Consider the following 21,533-nt stretch of genomic DNA (forward strand, 5'->3'; position numbering starts at 1 on the left):
GGGGACCCCCTTCCCATTGACTGAGGTTGTGTGGATCCATTGTGTCATGTACACCACCACAGCCTACACTTCTGTGCTCTCAATAAATCACTTTCTATCTAATCTTGGATTTTTCTTCTTTGGTCTCTCAGTCCCTTTTCCCTGTGGCAGCTGGTTCTCATACACAGGGTTTTTCCTGAAACATAGGCATACTTGTAGACACACAGGATATATAGACCCAAATACAAAAATTGCAGAGATCAGTAAAGAGGTTAGACTGAGGGGGAGCAGGAGTAGGAGTTAGCCATACACAGTCACAACAGCATCCCAGCAAGTGAGGTGGTAGCATTTTTTGCCCCAGAAACCTTTGATTTAAAGTATATACACTTCATGCATTTCATAAATACAAATTTAGGAACATAGTGATTCTTCCCACCCTATCTGCTCTCCCACTCACACTCATTTATGGCATAGCTGGATATCAATAGACAGGAATGAGGTCACTTCATTTAGGGGCTCCCCTTGGAAGTTGTTCAATACAGTTCCATCAGCTGGCCATGTGCATTGCTCTATTCCCAAGAACACATCCCAAGGGTCCCAAGAGCTCTTTTAAATTCTCAGTTAAAGAACAGCTGTAACACAGTAAACTCATAGACTGATAATCACTTTAAATAGCACTGTGACCTCAGATTCAGCTCTTATGGCTTTCTGGTCTGGCTGAAAAGCCCATGATAGCATTTCAGGCATGGAAATCCAAGACACTATGGCAAAAAAAAATGTCCTACAAGAAGGATCTCTGTGAAAGAGACCCAAGAGGAAAGAAGTGTCCATCAAAGAAGGATGTACTTTTTCTGAAGGGAGGAGAGAACCTCCACTTTGCTTATGGCCTTATCTAAACATTGACAGAGTTTGTATTCACAAAAGGCTTCCATACCTTTGGTATCTCATGTCAAGACCCTTGGGTGATCACTGATGTCATACATAAGAGTGTTAATTGTTAAATCAACAACAGGAGTCACTATGCACTAATTCCCCATGCAGGACTTCTGTCCTCAATGAGTTGTATTATGAGAATTAACTGTAAAACCTGTTCTCAAACAGTTTGTGTGTGTGTGTGTGTGTGTGCGTGTGTGTGCAAATTGTTGAAATCTTTACTTAGTATAGAGTTGGCCTTCTCTGTATAAAGTTAATTGAAAATGAATATTTGGGGGGCCGGCGCTGTGTCTCAGTAGGTTAATCCTCCGCCTGCATTACTGGCATCCCATATGGGCACCAGTTCAAGTCTTGGCTGCTCTGCTTATTATCCAGCTCTCTGCTGTGGCCTGGGAATGCAGTGGAGGATGGCCTGAGTGCTTGGGCCCCTGCACCTGTGTGGGAAACCTGGAAGAAGATCCTGGTTCCTGGTTCGGATCAGCCTGGTTCTGTCCATTGTAACCATTTGGGGAGTGAACCAGAGGATGGAAGATCTTTCCCTGTCTTTCCCTCTCTTTGTCTATAACTCTACCTCTCAAATAAATAAAAAAATATTTTTTAAAAAGACATTTGCAACAAAATGAATACAACTGGAAACCATTACACATAGTGAAATAAGCCAGTCACAAAAAGACAAATACCATATGGTCTCTCTGATCTGTGGTAACTAATGGAGTACTCAAAAGGTAATCTATAGGAGTGAAACTGACACCTTGAGATGCGATGATTTTTAACAGCTCTTGACTGTCAAGGAACAATGTTATTCTTGTTTGTTTGTTTCTGTTCTTTTTTGTTCATACTATTGAGGGAATTCTCTACTTAATGTAGGGTTAATTTTACGAATAAAAAAGTAACTGAAAACTGACCTTTGTAAAAAAAAAAGAAAATAATGGGAAAGGGAGAGTGAGGAGGAAGAAGGAGGGGAGTATGGGCAGGAGGGAGGTAGGGGAGAAGAATCATCATGTTCCCAAATTTGTATATATTTAATACATGAAGTTTGTATTCCTTAAATAAAATTTTTAAAAAAAATTAAAAAGAAATATTTTTAAAGACCAGTTCTTTAACAGGAAAATAACTCACAATAAAAAACTTTGAAATATAATAATCTATATTAAATCATTAAAATTAATCTATATTAAAGCATTAAACTTTCATTGGAAGTTGGATAACAGTGAGTTCTTTTTCCTTTGAGCCTTTTCTCCCTAAGTCTTCTCATTGAACAGGGGAAAATGTAGTGAGCTGAAGGGCACTCCCATGCTTTAAAAAAAAAGCTTATTTATTGTTTATTTGAAAAGCAGAGCAAGATAGAGAAAGGGAAAGAGGGAGAAGGAAAGAGAAAGATTTTTCATCTGCTGGTATGCTCCCTAAATGGCCACAACAGGGAGGCAGGGTCAGGCCAAAGCCAGGAGTCTGAAACTCCATTTGGGTCTCCCATGTGGGTGACAGGGGCCCAGCTATTTGAGTCATCCTCTGCTGCCTTCCCAGGTGCATTAGCAGGAAGCTGGACTGGAAGCAAGGAGCCAGGACTCAAACCAGTACTCTGATATGGGATGACAGCATCACAACCACCACACCACACACTCGGTCCTACGCGCATGCTTGTTTGTTTTGTAAGATTTATTTATTTATTGGAAAGGCAGAATTACTGAAAGAGAAAGACAGAGGAAAGAGATCTTCCATCCACTGTTTTACTCCACAAATGGCCTCAATGGTAGGGGCTGTGCCAGACCAAAGCCAGGAACCAGGAACTCCATACTTGTCTCCCATGTGGCTGGCAGGGGGCCAAGTACTTGAGCCACTTGCTGTTGCTTTGCCAGGCAGGGAGCCAGATCAGAAGTGGAGCAGCTGGGACTCAAACCTGTGCTCATATGAGACGCTGGCATTGTAGGCAGTTGCTTCACCTGCTGTGCCACAATGCTTGTCCCACACATATTTTTAAGTTTCTAGGGGGTGGGTGTTTGGTGCAGTGGTTAAGATCCTGCTTGGGATGCCCACATTCCATATCAGAGTGCTGGTCTGAGTCTTGGCTCCTCTGCTTCTGATTCAGCCTTCTGCTAGTGTACACCCTGGGAGGCAGAAGGTGATGACCCAAATATGAGGGTCCCTGCCTCCCATGCGGGAGACCCAGACTGAGTTCTTGGTTCCGGGCTTCAGACTGGCCTTGCTCCAACTATGGTGGGCATTTGAAGAGTGAACCCATAGATGGAAGATCTTTCCTGTTTATCTGTCTCTCTCTTTTTCAAATCAAACAAAAATACATAATTTTATAAAAAAAATTTTCCAGATAGTGATTACTTTTGAGTTTTCACTTAAACAAAAAAACTCTAATGTAAAAATGTGAATTAAATCTTAATAAAAACCATTTCAAGATAGAGCTAGGACAGATTTTTTAAATTATGACTTTCTTATAATGACAAGGACTTCATCATTTGAGCAGATACAAAATCCAGGACTATAATTTCTAAATCAAAATTGCAGCCATTAATCTTCCTGAGACCTTTCTCCCAGGTATTGGCCCTCCTCAGGCTCCCACATTCCATGTTTAGCCCTATTGGAATGTGCACACGGTACAGCGCTGGTTTCCCTGGCAATAAATGCCTTCAGTCTTCAAAGCAGAAACAGTGTTTTACTGGTTTATTTTAAATCTTAATCTGTTAGTAAATCAATAAATATTGCCAAAACAGACCTCAATCTGCTACAATAAATAAAGTTCAGACTTACTATATACCACTATAGGCTCTTGGTATAACTTGTCTCCAATTTTAACCTAGGAAGGTGGCTCAGGAATTGAATTATCAAAATTATACACATGCACACACCCTTCATGCAGGCCTTTGGCCTGGATCCCTAGGGTTAGAAGTATAAAAGGTTATTTTGTACAAGTTTACTAAAAATGTCTATAGAAAAACTTTAAAAATCAAATCCTGCTTGATCATCCCTTTTAAGTTCTATTCAATATAACTGAATTCAAGGACACAGCAAAAGAAATCTTGGGGCTGTCACAAAAGTAATGTCCAACACTTGCATGGTAAAAATGGGCTACTCTTAAAAAAAAGTAGTAGCATGATTATTAAAATAAGCAAACAAATGGGCAAATAGCTCAATGAAGCTCTAGGGAATGCACTGTGGCACAGTGGGTTGGTTAAGCTACTACTTGAGATGCCAGCATCCCATATTGAAGTGCTGGCTCAAGAACGGGCTGCTCAGCTTCCAATCTAGCTCCCGTTAACAAACTTGGGAAAGCAGTGGATGATGGTCCAAGTGCTTGGCCCACTGCCACCCATGTCAGAGAGCAGGACAGAGTTCTTAGCTCCCAGCTTTGGCCTGGCTCAGCCCAGTCTGTTGTAGCCATCTGGGGAGTGATCCAGTGGTGGGAGATCGATCTCTCTCTCCCTCACTGCCTTTCAAATAAATAAGTCAATCTTTTTTTAAACAATGTGAGTAAAGTAGCCACATGGAAAATTTTAATTGCAGCTTAAGACAGGCTAGAACAGATTTCAGGGACCTCTAAAAATACAATGCTAAGACGTACTTCACAATTTTACAGCTGCAGGGTTTCTAGGAAGGGAGAATGGGGAATTACTATTAAATGGGTCTAGAGTCTCAGTGTTGGAAGGTGAGAAAAACTTGGTGGTGGGATAGTGGCGATGTCAGTACAAAGGGAACACTCTGTACCTGGCTGAATGGCATTAAAATGGTCAAGGTGGTGTATTCTATGTTATATATATATCTCATACTTTTTTAAAAATTGAAGAGTTTCCACAATTACAGGCACCAATTACCATTCTATAAAGTGTGTAGGTCTGAAACGCCAGGCTGAGATCAGCATTCTGAAGGATGTTCAACAAGGTGTCAGGGGTCTCTTTGAGCCACTGCTTGCAGGCGTTATTTTCACTGTATTTGATTACAGAACCACCTAGAGGGAAAAGATAAAAATTAGCACCAAATAAAAAAAAGATGTTCGGCATCTGTCTCCCAGATCACATTTCAGGCTGTCGCTCCCCCTCTTCGTGGAGGAACGACACAGGACCCTGTGCTGTTCTTTTGTCTGCTCGGCCCTCCCCGGGTTTGCTGCTGGTTCTTCCCGGGTTGGCTACCATCCCTTCCACCTCCGTGGAAGGGCGGTTCCCCCTGCCACATTCCCCACTTCTGCGGGGGAGCGGCACACCACCGGCCGGCTCTCTCGGGGGCTGCACAGGTGTTCCTTCAGATAGATGTTCCCCTTAGATGTTCCTGGTGCATGTTGTCTCTCTCCTCCTTTATAGTCCTCTTCCGCCAATCCCAACTCTGCTACCCACACGCCGAGTACGCTGCTCTCCTCCAATCAGGAGCAGCTCCTGCAGCTTGTCAAGTTGGTGAGAGGCAGCTGGGAAGAAGCTGTTTTCTCCTCTCCCAGCGCCATATTGTGGGAGAGCAGATGTATAGAATAAGTCTTAATTCCAGTAACTTAGTCTAGTCCGAGTTGCTCCCAGTTGCTCCCCACACAGGCAAAGTTAGTTATATTTGATTCTCAACTACAATGTTTTTCACTTTTTGTATGAGTAGTGCTCTGATGTGTGACACCTGGTATCTTGCACAGAGTGACATTAAAGAGAGAAAGAAATCCCAGCACATCATAACCATGAGCAAATGTCCTATAATAAAATAACTGCATTTGATCTGACACAGTCAGCCCTCCGCACCGTGTGCTCCACCACCTGTGTATCAGAAACACTGTTTTTAAAAAACTGTGTCTGTACTGAATGATTACACTTTTCCCCTTGTCATTATTCCCTAAATAACCCAGTATAACAACTATTTATGTCACTTGCACTGTATTACTAAGTAATCTAGGGATTTTTTTTAAAGTACATAGGAGGATACTTTAAATTTGATATAAGGGACTTGAGCCATCTTCAGATTTTGTTATCTTCAGAGGGTCCGGGAACCAACCCCCCAGGGATGCTATGGGCCGACTGTACTCACCTTTGTCATCCTCTGCTGTTACACTGGAAGTGAGGATGGACGCGTTTTCCAAAGCTGTCAAAGCTGTACCAGGTACATTTTTCTCCCACTGCCGCCTATGAGGGCCTGGTGAGCCTGCTTGCCTCAGATGCACTGACTTACTGCCTGGTTCTGAAATGTAAAGAGGAATGCCAAGCATGTCATTTTATTTATTCCTCTATAGCTACAAAAGTACCCTAAGGATTCAGAAGTATTTATTTTCTCTTTCAAACTCAGATTTAGCAACAGTGTTCTTTCAAATCTAAGTAGCAAAGGAAACAAACAAACAAAAAAGGTAAAATAAATCATTAAAGTGACTGAATTTGGAGGGCTGGTGTTGTGGTATAGCAGATAAAGCCACTGCCTACCATGCCAGCATCCTATATGGGCACAGGTTTGAGTCCTGGCTACTCTACTTTCTGTTCACCTCCCTCAAAATGTGCCTGGGGAAGTACTGGAGGATGGCCCAAGTACCTGGGCCTCTGCACCCATGTGGGAGATCTGGATGAAACTCCTGGCTCTTGGCTTCAGCCTGGCCCAGTCCTGGCTGTTACAGCCATTTGGGGAGTGAACCAGCAAATGGAAGATCTTGATCTCTCAGTCTCTCTCTCCTCCTCTCCCTCTCTTTATCTGTAACTCTTTCTAAATAAATAAATTAATTAAAAATATATATATATTTATTTATTTGAAAGTCAGAGTTATACAGAGAGAATAAGAGACAGAGAGGGATGTGGGCAATCCCAGCAGTTAGCCTGAGCCAAAGCACATTTTTCCCCACTCCCACCTTCTGCCAATCAGGTGAACTGCTCCCAGGTGTGGCCAAGGCCCATTAGGCCCACCTGGAAAGCTACTTGACCTTCCAGCTGATTGGAGAGGCATATTGGCATCCGTATCGGTTCTGTCCTGTAGTCAGTGTTCCCTTGAGTTAGTTACGCCCCTTCTCCCTGCTCTTTAAAAAGCCTACGTGGCTGTTAATAAAGGGACATGTTCATGGAAGCCTGTCCCCAGTGTTTCTTTATGGGAAAGGACACCTCTGCCCTGCTCTTCCCCGATGGTGTGGCTTTGCAGGACCAAGCCAGAGAGGAAGAAAGAGATCTTCCATCCACTGGTTCACTACCCAAATGGCCTTAAAGGCCAGGGCTGGGCCAGGCTGAAGCCAGGAACCAGGAGCTTCTCCTGGACCTCCAACATGGGTGCAGGAGCCCAGGTACTTGAGCCATCTTCTGCTGCTTTCCCAGGCACATTAGCAGGGAACTGGATGGGAAGTGGAGCAGCCAGGGCTCAAACCAGTGCCCATATGGGATGCTAGCTCCACAGGTGTTCATTTTAAAAGCTATGCCACAATGCCCATCCTAAATAAATAAACCTTTAAAAAAATAAAAGCAACTGAATTTTTAAGAAATAGTATATATGTAGTTATAAAGTATATGATGTACAAGGAAGAAGCTCCAGGAGGATTTTCATATCCACAGTAGCCTATGCTTTCTATGGTAGATAACAAATGCTACATTTCTTAATGGCTCTTAACAAGAAATCATATTCTCTTTTTTTAATGTGTATATACCTCTTTAAAAAGTTTTTGTTGACTGATTTGTTTGAAAGGCAGAATGAGAGACAGAGTGTGCGAGCAAACAGGGTTGGGGGAAGAGGGGAAGAGCTATCTCCCAATTGCTGGTTCACTCTCCAAATGCCCACAGCAGCTGGGTTGAGCCAAGCCAAAGCTAGGAGCCAGTGAACTCCATCTGGGTCTCCCACATGGGTGGCAGGGACTCACGGACTTGAGCCATGTCTGCTGCCTCCCATGGTGTGCATTAGCAGGAAGCTGTCCTGGAAGTGAAGGAGGGAGGACTCAAACCAAGCACTCAACATGGGATGCAGGCATCCCAAGTGTCTTTTTTTTTTAATTTATTTGACAGGTAGAGCTACAGACAGTGAGGGAGACAGAGAGAAGGGTCTTCCATCCGCTGCTTCACTCCCCAAATGGCCACAATGGCTGAGCTGGGCCAATCTGAAGCCAGTAGCCAGGAGCTTCTTCTGGGTCTCCAACATGGATGCAGGGGCCCAAGCATTTGGGCCATATTCTACTGCTTTCTCAGGTCATAGCAGAGAACGGGATCAAAAGTAGAGTAGTTAGAACTTGGACTGGTACCCATATGGGATGCCAGCACTACAGGCGGCAGCTTTCCCTGCTATGCCACAGTGCTGGCCCCAGTAATAAGAATTTTCAATGAGGTTTGTTGTAATGGGCTTTTCATGCTATGATCTTTTTTCTTTTTTAAGATTTAAAAATTTCACAAGAGACCTCGAATAGCTAAAGCAATCTTGTACAACAAAAACAAAGCTGGAGGCATCACAATACCAGATTTCAGGACATACTACAGGGCAGTTGTAATCAAAACAGCATGGTACTGGTACAGAAACAGATGGATAGACCAATGGAACAGAATTGAAACACCAGAAATCAACCCAAACATCTACAGCCAACTTATTTTTGATCAAGGATCTAAAACCAATTCCTGGAGCAAGGACAGTCTATTCAATAAATGGTGCTGGGAAAACTGGATTTCCACGTGCAGAAGCACGAAGCAAGACCCCTACCTTACACCTTACACAAAAATCCACTCAACATGGATTAAAGACCTAAATCTACGACCTGACACCATCAAGTTACTAGAGAACATTGGAGAAACCCTTCAAGATATTGGCACAGGCAAAGAGTTTCTGGAAAAGACCTGGGAGGCACAGACAGTCAAAGCCAAAATCAACTATTGGGATTGCATCAAATTGAGAAGTTTCTGTACTGCAAAAGAAACAGTCAGGAGAGTGAAGAGACAACCGACAGAATGGGAAAAAATATTTGCAAACTATGCAACAGATAAAGGGTTAATAACCAGAATCTACAAAGAGATCAAGAAACTCCACAAACACAAAACCAACAACCCAATTAAGAGATGGGCCAAGGACCTCAATAGACATTTTTCAAAAGAGGAAATCCAAATGGCCAACAGGCACATGAAAAAATGTTCAAGGTCATTAGCAATCAGGGAAATGCAAATCAAAACCACAATGAGGTTTCACCTCACCCCGGTTAGAATGGCTCACATATAGAAATCTACCAACAAAAGATGCTGGCGAGGATGTGGGGAAAAAGGGACACTAACCCACTGTTGGTGGGAATGCAAACTGGTCAAGCCACTATGGAAGTCAGTCTGGAGATTCCTCAGAAACCTGAAGATAACCCTACCGTTCGACCCAGCCATCCCACTCCTTGGAATTTACCCAAAGGAATTTAAATTGGCAAACAAAAAAGCGGTCTGCAGCCTAATGTTTATTGCAGCTCAATTCACAATAGCTAAGACCTGGAACCAACCTAAATGCCCATCAACGGTAGACTGGATAAAGAAATTATGGGATATGTACTCTTTAGAATACTATACCGCAGTAAGAAACAACGAAATCCAGTCATTTGCAACAAAATGGAGGAATCTGGAACACATCATGCTGAGTGAAATAAGCCAGTCCCAAAGGGACAAATACCATATGTTCTCCCTGATCGGTGACAACTTACTGAACACCAAAAAGGAAACCTGTTGAAGTGAAATGGACACTATGGGAAACGGTGACTTGATCAGCATAGCCCTGACTGTTAATGAACAACTTAATACATTATCCCTCTTAGTATTTTTTTTGTCTGTTCTACTTAATATGACTGGTTTAACTCTGTAATTAATACACAGTTATTCTTAAGTGTTGAAATTTAACTGAAACGTGATCCCTGTTAAACATCAGAGTGGGAATAAGAGAGGGAAGAGATGTATAATTTGGGACATGCTCAAGCTGACTTGCCCCAAATGGTAGAGTTAGAAACATACCAGGGGATTCCAATTCAATCCCATCAAGGTGGCATGTACCAATGCCATCTCACTATTCCAAGATATCAATTTCAGTTCACAACTGATCATAATGAAAGGACTAAGAGTCAAAGGGAGCACATAAACAAGTCTAGTACCTGCTAACACTAACCGATAGAATAAATAAAGGGGAGAGTGATCCAACATGGGAAGTGAGATACTCAGCAGACTCATAGAATGGCAGATGTCCTAAATAGCACTCTGGCCTCAGAATCAGCCTTAAAGGCATTCGGATCTGGCTGAAAAGCCCATGAGAGTATTTCAGGCATGGAAAGCCAAGACACTCTGGCAAAAGATCTCTGTGAGTGAGATCCCAGTGGAAAGAACCGGTCTTCAAAGAAGGAGGTACCCTTCTCTGAAGGGAGGAGAGAACCTCCACTTTGACTATGACCTTGTCTAAACAAGATAAGAGTCGGTGAACTCAAAAGGCTGCCATAGCCTTGGAAACTCATGACTGGAGCATAGGGAGATTACTGATGCCATAAACAGGAGTGTCAATTGGTAAAGTCAACAACAGGAGTCACTGTGCACTTACTCCTCATGTAGGATCTCTGTCCTTAATGTGCTGTGTATTGAGATTTAATGCTATAACGAGTACTCAAACAATATATTTCACTTTGTGTTTCTATGGGGGTGCAAACTGTTGAAATCTTTACTTAATGTATACTAAACTGATCCTCTGTAAAAAAAAAAAAAGAAAAGAAAGAAATTATCAACTCCCAACTTGACTCTCACTGGGATTAAACATGACAATAGGTCTGATCTGATTTCATCATCATTTAAAAAAATCATCTATTATTTTTCACTTTATGTTTCTGTGTGGGAGCAAACTGTTGAAATCCTTACTTAATGTATACTAAGCTGATCTTCTGTATATTAAGATAATCGAAAATGAATCTTGATGTGAATGGAAGGGGAGAGGGAGTGGGAAAGGGGAGGGTTGTGGGTGGGAGGGACAGTATGGGGGGGAAGCCATTGTAATCCATAAATCGTACTTTGGAAATTTATATTCATTAAATAAAAGTTAAAAAAATAAAATAAAATAAAACTATTTTATATCTTTGTCAAAAAAAAAAGATTTAAAAATTTATTTGAAAAGCATCAGACAGAGAGAAGGAGAGACAGAATCAAGGAGGGGGCTGTTCTATCCAGCCATTCCCTAAACGGCCACAACACCCAGGGCTGGGCCAGGCAGAAGCCAGAAGCCTGCAGCTCCATCCAGGTTTCCCATGAGGGTACAGGAGCCTAAGCACTTCTGCTGCTTTCCCAGGTGCATTAGCAGGGAGCTGGGTCAAAGGTGAAGCAGCAGGGACTCATTTGGGATGCCAGCACTGCAGGTGGCAGCTTAACCTGCTGTACAATGCAGGTCCCCATGCTGTAATCTCAAATCAAGACATTTTATAAGGCTGCTATTATTGTGGCTCATAACACGGTACTCCCAAGTATGGCACTTTGATATGCTGAGTGCTTTGAACTAAAGGACATTACAAGCCCTCAGAAGCAGCCTCAGAATCAAGATCTCTGGGACCTTCTCCTGCCCTCCTGTCCCCAACTCTCATTCTCCCCCAAAGTGAGTCACAGAAACCAGAATTCCTCTTCCCCAATGTGGACTATAGAAACTAGAACCTGGGGCCGGTGCTGTGGCATAGCAGGTATAGCCGCTGCCTGCAGTGCCGACATCCCATGTGGAAGCTGGTTCGAATCTTGGCTGCTCCACTTCTGATCCAGCTCTCTGCTATGGCCTGAAAAAGCAGTAGAAGATGGCCCAAGTCCTTGGGGCCCTGCACCCATGTGGGAAGATGTGGAGGAAGCTCCCGGCTTCAGATCAGCACAGCTCCCACCCTTGCAGCCAACTGGAGAGTAAACCAGCAGATGGAAGACCTCTCTCCCTGCCTCTCCTTCTCTGTGTGTGTGACTCTTTCAAATAAATAAATAAATAAATAGATCTTTAAAAAAAGAAAAGAAACTAGAACCCTCTTTCTAATGTAAGCTGTAATCCTAAACCTATCACACTAGCCCTCTCCCACCTTTGTGCCTCAGACTGGCCATCAAGAAATTCTCTGATACACCCTTGTCATCAGACCATCATTCCAGGGAAGAAGTCCTGTCCCATACCTGGGAGGAAGAAGTGCTGTACTGAGAGCCGGAGAAGAAAGCTGAACAGGCAGGGCTTGCTGGATTTCCCCTCTCAGTCTATTACCACTAAGCCATATCCTTTGTCTAATCACATGTCTGCACACCCATCCACGTATTATCATACCTAAGCATAAGAATGACACTTTTTCTGGGTCTTTGTGTCTTCCTTATGAAGGCTTCTGTGACATGTAATATGTTGATTAAATCTTTTTTCTCTCTCTTTTTAAAGATTGATTTTATTTATTTGAAAGGCAGAGTTACAGAGAGGGAGAGACAGAGAGAAAGAGACCTTCCATCCACTGGTTCACTCCCCAAATGGCCACAATGGCTGGAGCTGGGCCACACAGAAAGCAGGAGCCAGGAGCTTCTTCCAGCTCTCCCACATAGGTGCAGGGGCCCAAGCACTTGGGCCTTCACCTGTGGCTTTCCCAGGCACATTAACAGGGAGCTGGATCAGAAGTGAAGCAGCCAGGACTCAAACTGGCACCCATAGGGATGCTGGTATTGCAGGTGGCAGCTTAACCCATTCTGCCACAATGCCGGCCCCTCTCCTGTTAACCTGTCTTTGTTATAGGGTATTGACCATGTCCTTTTTGATGAGTGCAGAAAGGTATCATTCCTTTCTGTCCCTACACTAGACGAGAGTCCTCACCGGCACTTACTAGGATCACTTCTGTGCCATTGCTGGGTTAGCTGGGGTCAAGACATGTAGACAGGCATATGAATTTAGAGTCAGTCTAGTGTGATAGCCCAGCTCCTGCTGAGGATGTGGACATCCTCCAATTAAGAAGAAAAGGAAACCCGCTTGTGGGCAGCACACTGCACAAAGGTACAACTGCAAAGGGCATTTCCTGCTGGCACCATCGCAGATGGCGGGCCGAGGGAGTTTTAGCAAAGACTCTGTACAGAAAATGAATTCATCTCTGAATACCGTGGAGGGGGAATTTCTCAAGATGAAGTAGACTGGAGAGGGAAAGTAGAAGATAAATAACATGTGCAGCTTTTTGTTCAACTTGAACAATGATTCTGTAGTGGATGCAACCAGCAAGGGTAACAAAATTCATTTTGCAAATCATTCAAGGAATCTCAACAGATGCAACCAGTATCTGTAATCTGAAGTCTGTGGGGACTGAAAAAGAAATGGAAATCCCTTGACCTCTGCTAGTTCCTTCCTCCCCTTCCTGTCTGAAATAGCTGCCCGAGCTTCCGGAACCTCAGGTACCACGGGCAATTTAGAAAAAGAAAATGCAGTTTGAAATTTTGAGTTTGCAAAGTACTGTCAGAATGACTTACAGTACTGAGTTTTAAAGTCAACTTTTTTTTTTTGGACAGGCAGAGTGGGCAGTGAGAGAGAGAGAGAGAGAGAGAGAAAGGTCTTCCTTTTCCATTGGTTCGCCCTCCAATGGCTGCTGCGGCCTGGCGCACCGCGCTGATCCGAAGCCAGGAGCCAGGTGCTTCTCCTGGTCTCCCATGTGGTTGCAGGGCCCAAGCCCTTGGGCCATCCTCCACTGCACTCCTGGGCCACAACAGAGAGCTGGACTGGAAGAGGAGCAACCAGGACAGAATCCGGCGCCCTGACCAGGACTAGCATCTGGAGTACCAGTGCAGTAGGCGGAGGATTAGCCTAGTGAGCCAAGGCGCTGGCCATTAAAGTCAACATTTTATTGCTTTCTCACTCGCTGCAAAAGTGTTTTGTGCCAGTGAATTTTTTTTTTTTGCAATAATGCAGAAAAGTACATTTTTCACCTTTGAATAAAGAATACTTAAATTAAAAAAAAATTAGTGATCGGGGCCAGTGCTCTGGTGTAATAGGCTAAGCCTCTGCCTCTGGCACTGGAATCCCATATGGGTGCCAGTACATATCCTGGCTGCTCCTTTTCTGATCTAGCTCTCTGCTGATGGCCTGGGAAAGCAATGGAAGATAGCCCAAGTGCTTAGGCCCCTGCACCCATGTGAGAGACATGGAAGATGCTCCTGGCTCCTGGCTTAGGATTGGGTCAGCTCCAGCCATTGCGGCCACCTGGGAAGTGAACCAGCAGATGGAAGATCTCTCTCTCTGTCTCTTCCTCTCTGTAACTCTCTCAAATAAATAAAATCTTTTTTAAAAATAGTGATCTAAAATCACTTATCAGTGAAAAGGAATGAATTTACACAGATGAAACCTGAAAACATTACATAAGTTAAAGAAGCCAGACCCAGTAGGACAAATCTTGTGACATTCTGATTAGGAAATATAAAGACAAGCAAACTCATAGAGACCAAAACAAACCTGAGGTCACCAAGGATTGGGTTGGGGCTGGGGGCAGGTAAATGCAGGTTTATTGTTTTTTTTTTTAACTTTTATTTAGTAAATATAAATGTCCAAAGTACAGCTTATGGATTACAATGGCTTTTTCCTCTCCATAACTTCCCTCCCACCCGCAAACCTCCCAATTCCCGCTCCCTCTCCCATTTCATTCACTTCAAGATTCATTTTTAATTCTCTTTATATACAGAAGATCAATTTAGTATATATTAAGTAAAGATTTCAACAGTTTGCACCCACACAGAACATAAAGTGTAAAATACTGTTTGAGTACTAATTCTAGCATTAATTCACATTGAGCAACACATTAAGGACAGAGATCCTACATGAGGAGTAAGTGCACAGTGACTCCTGTTGTTGACTTAACAAATTGACACTCTTGTTTATGGCATCAGTAATCTCCCTAGGCTCTTGTCATGAGTTGCCAAGGCTATGGAAGCCTTTTGAGTTTGAGGACATTGATCTGATTTAGGTCATAGTCAAACTGGAAGTTCTAGTTCTCTCCTCCCTTCAGAGAAAGGTATCTCCAACTTTGATGGCCTGTTCTTTCTACTGGGATCTCACTTGCAGAGATCTGTCATTTAGGTGTTTTTTTTTTTTCCAGACTGCCTTGGCTTTCCATGCCTAATGCCTAAAATACTCTTATGGGCTCTTCAGCCATATCCGAATGCCTTAAGGGCTGATTCTGAGGCCAGAGTGCTGTTTATGACATCTGCCATTCTATGAGTCTGCTGTGTATCCCACTTCGCATGTTGGATCGTTCTCTCCCTTTTTTATTCTATCGGTTAGTATTTTCAGACACTAGTCTTGTTTATGTGATCCCTTTGACTCTTAGACCTATCAGTATGATCAACTGTGAACTGAAATTGATCACTTTGACTAGTGAGATGGCATTGGTATATGCCACCTTGATGGGACTGAATTGGAATCCCCAGGCACATTTCTAACTCTACCATTTGAGGCAAGTCAGCTTGAGCATGTCCCAAATTGTATATCTCTTCCCTCTCTTATTCCCACTCTTATGTTTAACAAAGATCACTTTTCAGTTTAATTTAAACACCTAAGAATAATTGTGTGTTAATTACAGAGTTCAACCAATGGTATTATGGTATTAAGTAGAACAAAAAAAAAAATACTAAAAGGGATAAAGTATTAAGTTGTACATCAACAGTCAGGACAAGGGTTGATCAAGTCAGTTTCTCATAGTGTCCTTTTCACTTCAACAGGTTCCCTTTTTGGTGCTTGGTTAGTTGTCACCGATCAGGGAGAACATATGATATTTGTCCCTCTGGGACTGGCTGTTTAATAGGTTCAGAGTTTCCATCTAGGGCAATGAAAAGTTGGCTTTTTTAAGTTTTTATTTTATTTATTTGAGTGGTAGGGTTACAGACAGAGGGAGAGAAGGAGAGAAAGGTTTCCCATCCACTGTTTCACTCCCCAAATGGCTGTAAAGGTTGGAGCTGAGTAATCTGAAGCTAGGAGCTTCTTCTGGCTTTTCCATGTGGCTGCAGGGGCCCAAGGACTTGGGCTGTCTTCCACTGCTTCCCCATACCATTAGCAGGGAGGTGGATAGGAAGTGCAGCAGCTGGGACTCGAACTGGCACCCACAGGTAGCAATGAAGTTTTGGAACAGTGGTGATGGCTGCACAATATTATAAGTAAAATTAATGGTGTTGAATTGTTCACTTAAAATTGCCTAAAATGGTAATTTTTGGCTATATATATTTTATTGCAATAAAAAACAAAAAGCCATGATTGAAAATATGAATAATTCTCTTACATGTGCTTTGAGGCCATTGTCACTGATCAAGAAATCCTGTCTTTTGCAAATAAAAAATGAATGCAACTGGAGATCATTATGCTTAGTGAGATGAGCCAAACTCACAAACATCATATGTTTTCTCTGATGTATGGTAGCTTATATATAGAGTACAAAAAAAACACCCTAAATGTATAAGAATAAAATTGACATCTTATCATCTGATGATCATTTACAACCCTTGTCTATATTCCTGTGGAACAGTGGTCTTTCTACTTTTTACTGCTGAACACTATATTCAGTGGAGTATTAAGCCTGTGATTATAAAGTAAATCAAAAGTATGCTATGGCAAAAATTAAAAGAAAAGAAGGATGGAGGGAGGTTTCCTTAAGTTCTCGGATTGTATCTTTGAAATACATGAAATCTGTTCTTTTTTAACAATAAAAAATATATTTTAAAAGAAAAATGAAGAAACAGATCAAATAACTGGTGACTTACAGAAGCTCATCCAGCAGTGCAGGGCTCCAAGACTGATGATGTCGTCACACGTCAAAGATGCAGAACTGCTTCCCCACTGGGGCCCCACAGCCTTTCAATATCTCAGAGCACCCAAGGGCAGCCAGTGCCCCGTAGATGGATGTCTCAAAAATGTCATTTTAAAGCACTTACCGTCGAGCTTGCTTCATTTCCCAAGGCAATCCTGATTCTGCTGGTGTCTGCTTAAAAAGAAAAAGGTGGGCAGAGAAACACAGGAAGAATCACCTGATGAATTCCCTAATGGGATCAGCACAAAGCTTAAGAGACAAGTGAGGGTCTTCAAGGCAAAGAACCTGGGGCCGACGCTGTGGTGTAGCAGGTTAAAGCCCTAACATATAGCACCAGCATCCCATATGGGCACTGGTTCGAGTCCCAGCTGCTCCACTTCTGATCCAGCTCTCTGCTATGGCCTGGAAAAACAGTAGAAGATGACCCAAGTCCTTGGGCTCCTGCACCCACATGGGAGACCTGGAAGAAGCTCCCGGCTTCAGCTCAGCTCTGGCTGTTGCAGTCATTTGGGGGAATGAACCAATGGAACGGAAGATCTCTCTCTCTCTCTCTCTCTCTGCCTCTCCTTCTCTGTGTAACTCTTTCAAATAAATAAAATAATTCTTTAAAAAAAAAACCTGAAGAGCGATTCCAGGCTTTAATCACACAATAACACACTCCACGTGTTCAAAGAAGCTATTTCTGTTGTTAAGTCCTGATGTTAAACTCTGAAAGTTTAGAGACATCTCCATTCACTTAGGTCTCTGTCTCTCTCTTCCTCCCCCTCTCCCTCTCTCTGTCACCTTGCCTTTCAAATAAACATATCTTTAAAAAAAAAAAAAAAAACATAAAAATTCAAAATTGCTATTGTGCGGCAGGCATTTGGCCCAGCAGTTAGGACATCAGCTAGGATGCCTGCATCCCGCATCAGAATGCTTGAGTTCAATTCCTGTCTTGGGCTCCTGATTCCACTTCCTGTGAAGGTGCACCTGGGTTCCTGCCACCTAAGCAGGACACCTGGACTGTGTTCCTGGCTCCCAGCTGTGGCCTGGCCCAGACCTGGCTCTTGTGGGCATTTGGGGAGTGAACCAGCGGATGAAAGATCTGTCGGTCTCTACCTCTCTTTCTACCTTTCAAATAAATGAAACTAAATTGAAAAAACATTTTCAGAATTGTTACCCTTTTTTCTTGGTGCATTATGCTTAGACTTTTTGGTTTCTTCTAGTATCTGTTCACCATATTCTGAGATGATCTGAAAATTAAAGTTGGGAATTTATATACATCTCTTTAGACACTGCCGTAATGTTATTTAATTATCAACAATCTTCAGCACAATAATATTTAAGTTGAAAAATAAAAAATGACATTTGAAAATACATGTAGTTAGGCAGAGATAAATATAGACATTTGTATATTATTTATATATAAAATATGTAAATTTATACATATAAATAAAGATCTGTATGATTACACAAGCCACAGCTGAGCTTACACTTGGAAACAGTATTGTGGGATGAAGAAGAAAAGGGAAGGAAGCATTAACATTCTTTATTTTACTCTACTTTTACTTTACTTTACTTTTTCTTTACCTTTTCTTTACTTTTTCTTTACTTTACTTTACTTGACAAGCAGAGTTAGACAGTGAGAGAGAGAGACAGAGAGAAAGGTCTTCCTTCTGTTGCTTCACCCCGCAAATGGCCGCCATGGCCAGCGCACTGCACCAATCTGAAGCCAGGAGCCAGGTGCTTCCTCCTGGTCTCCCATGGGGGTGCAGGGGCCCAAGCACCTGGGCTATCTTCCACTGCTTTTCCAGGTGCATTAGCAAGGAGCTGGATTGCAAGTGGAGCATCTGGGACACAAACCAGTGCCCATATGGAATGCCAGCATTGTAGGTGGAGGCTTAACCTGCAACACCACAGCACCAAGCCAAAACGGCACCACAGAAGGTTTATGGAAGGGGCAGCATTGTGGTGTAGTGGTTGAGCAATTGCCTGCAGTGCTAGCATCCCATGTGAGCACCAGTTCAAGTCCTGGCTGCTCAACTTCTGATCCAATTCCCTGCTAATAGCCTGGGAAAGCAGCAGAAGATGGCCCAAATGCTTGGACCCAGCACCCATGTGAGAGAAACTCCTGGCTCCTGGATTAGGTCTTGTTCAGCCCTGTGTGTCATTTGGGAAGTGAACCAGTGCATGGAAGATCTCTTTCTCTCTCTCCCTCTCTATAACTCTGCCTTTCATTTATTTTTTTTTATTTTTTATTTTTTGACAAGCAGAGTGGACAGTGAGAGAGAGAGACAGAGAGAAAGGTCTTCCTTTGCCATTGGTTCACCCTCCAATGGCCGCCGCGGCCAGTGCACTGCGGCCGGCGTACCGCGCTGATCCGATGGCAGGAGCCAGGTACTTACCCTGGTCTCCCATGGGGTGCAGGGCCCAAGCACTTGGGCCATCCTCCACTGCCCTCCCAGGCCATAGCAGAGAGCTGGACTGCAAGAGGAACAACCGGAACAGGATCTGGTACCCCAACCAGGACTCAAACCCAGTGTGCCAGGGCCGCACTGTAGGTTAAAAGTTTAAAAGTACTCTTGCAAGTGTGTTGACAAGATAACAAGCCCTGGAAACCTGTTCACAGCTGATCCAACAGGCGTCCTACCTCAGGGGGGAAGCACTTCCCCAGGAGCGGAGCTAGGCTGCCTCTGCACAGGAGCGCCGAGGCTGAAGGGCAGTGCAGGGGATTCTTCCTAAACATCTGCTTGATTAGAAACTGCAGCTCTTAGGAGTAATGGGAAGGCAGTGGCCTGATGGACCCTCCACATATTTTGAGGATGAGACTTTTCCAACTATTGGCCTGAAACTGGAAAGTAAAAACAGAACTTGAAAAGCAGAAACAGAGAAAGAAAAAGGAAATTAGAAAATACCAACTGAATTGAATTCATATAAACTATTTTAATTTTATAAATATACGTGAGGGTAGGTCATTTTTCTTTCCAGAAGTTTCCTTAAGATATTTGTTGTGGCAAAACATGTCAAGCTGCTGCCTGCGATGTTATGAGCACTGGTTCAAGTCTCAGCTGCTCCACTTCCAATCCAGCTCTCTGCTTATGGCCTGAGAGAGGAGTGGAAGATGGCCCAAGTGCTTGTGTCCCTGCACCCATGTGGGAGACCCAGAAGAAGCTCCTGGCTCCTGGCTTTGGCCTGGCCCAGCCCAGACAATTGCAGCCATTTCGGGAGTGAACCAGTGGATAGAACACCTCTCTCTCTCTCTGTCTCTACCTCTCTCTCTTTAACTCTTATTTTAAATAAATAAAATAAATATTTTCTTAAAATAAAGGTACTATTCTATAGGGAGCAGCTGTTTAGCCTAGTGGTTAAGGCACCTGCATCCCAAACCAGAGTGCCTCAGCTGGACACCTACTCTGGTTCCTGACTCCAGTTTCCTGCTAAAGCAGACCCTGGGAGTCAGAGGTGATGGCTCAAGAAATCGGGCTCCTGCCACCCACTTGGGAGACCTGGATTGAGTTCCCAGTTCCCAGTCCTGGCCACTGCAGGCATTTGGGGAGTGAGCCAGTGGATGCAAGTTCTCTCATATAAATACATAAAACTTCTATCTCTCATATAAAGAGATAGAAAGTATATCTCTCATATAAATACATAAAACTTAAAAGATAATATGGTGGTTCAGGAGAAAGGTCAGCATGAACAATAAGAAACTTGCCTGCCTTGCATACTTTTAAAGTCAACATCAATGTTGTTACAGATATACATTTTTAACATAAACTCACAATAATACATATGACTTTTTTAAAAAAATGATATAGAAGACTCACAATATGCATAATATTCTTTTGATCCATTATTCCTCCCCAGAAACCCCAAGACTTATACTGTAACAACATGTACTTTTGGCTTTTCCAGATTTAAACTACTACTGTAAAATCCTTCTTAACATTCATGCCATTAAAGAAGCTATTGAAGTTTGACAAGTAAAAGAGTGGAGACATAAAACGACACAGTGGAATAGCATCCTAAAAGTTTTCCATGTGTAATATATTGACTGGAACCAACATTAGCCGTCAGCCTTGCTAATGCTCATATAAGAACATGTTGGCACTCTATCTTGAAAGTGTATTGCCCTATTAATAAAAAAAAGTGAAGACATGAAAAAAACCCAACCTATAACAAAGGAAACTTCAGATAATGAAAAATAAAATTGAATGTGCTTGGCCTCAGGCTTTTAAACAATTATACTGCATTTCTACATTTCCTAAAGGTTTGGGAACAACTGTTTTTAAAAATATATTTATTTATGGGGGCTAGTGCTGTGGCTTAGTAGGTTAAGCCTCTGCCTGCGGTGCTGCAATCCCATATGGGCACTAATTGGAGTCCCAGCTGTTCTGCTTCCAATCCAGCTCCCTAATTATGGTCTGGGAGAGTGGTAGAGGAGGGCCCAGGTCCTTGGGCCCCTGCACCACATGGGAAGCCGGGAAGAAGAGTGAACCAGCAGAGGGAAGACCTCTGTCTCTCCCTCTCTGTGTCTGTACATAACTCTGCCTCAAATAAATAAATATATCTCTTAAAAGTATATATTTATGGGCCAGCGCCATGGCTCACTTGGTTAATCCTCCGCCTGCACCACCAGCATCCCGTATGAGTGCCAGTTTGTGGTCCTGGTTGCTCCTCTTCCAGTGCAGCTCTCTGCTGTGGCCCAGGATGGCAGTGGAGGATGTCCCAAGTGCTTGGGCCCTGCAACTGCATGGGAGACCAGGAGATGCACCTGGATCCTGGCTTCGGATCAGCACAGCACTGGCCGTAGCAGCAATTTGGGAGGTGAACCAACAGAAGGAAGACCTTTCTCTCTCTCTCTCATTGTCTAGCTCTACCTGTCAAAAAAGGTATATATTTATTTATTATTTTTATTTATCTGAAAGGCAGAGATAGAGATCTTCCATTGCTGGTTCATTCCCCA

The 21,533-nt window shown here is 43.1% G+C and overlaps 1 pseudogene; it reads right to left on the reverse strand.

Moving 5' to 3' along the window:
- Nucleotides 1-4,398: 4,398 nt before the first annotated feature.
- The window catches only part of LOC149124625 (serine/threonine-protein kinase Nek3-like), a 36,428-nt pseudogene continuing 19,293 nt past the window's right edge, over nt 4,399-21,533 (reverse strand).

This window comes from Oryctolagus cuniculus, chromosome 9 (genome assembly GCF_051225735.1).
Source record: "Oryctolagus cuniculus isolate XC-2025 breed Fujian yellow rabbit chromosome 9, ASM5122573v1, whole genome shotgun sequence".
NCBI lineage: Eukaryota > Metazoa > Chordata > Mammalia > Lagomorpha > Leporidae > Oryctolagus > Oryctolagus cuniculus.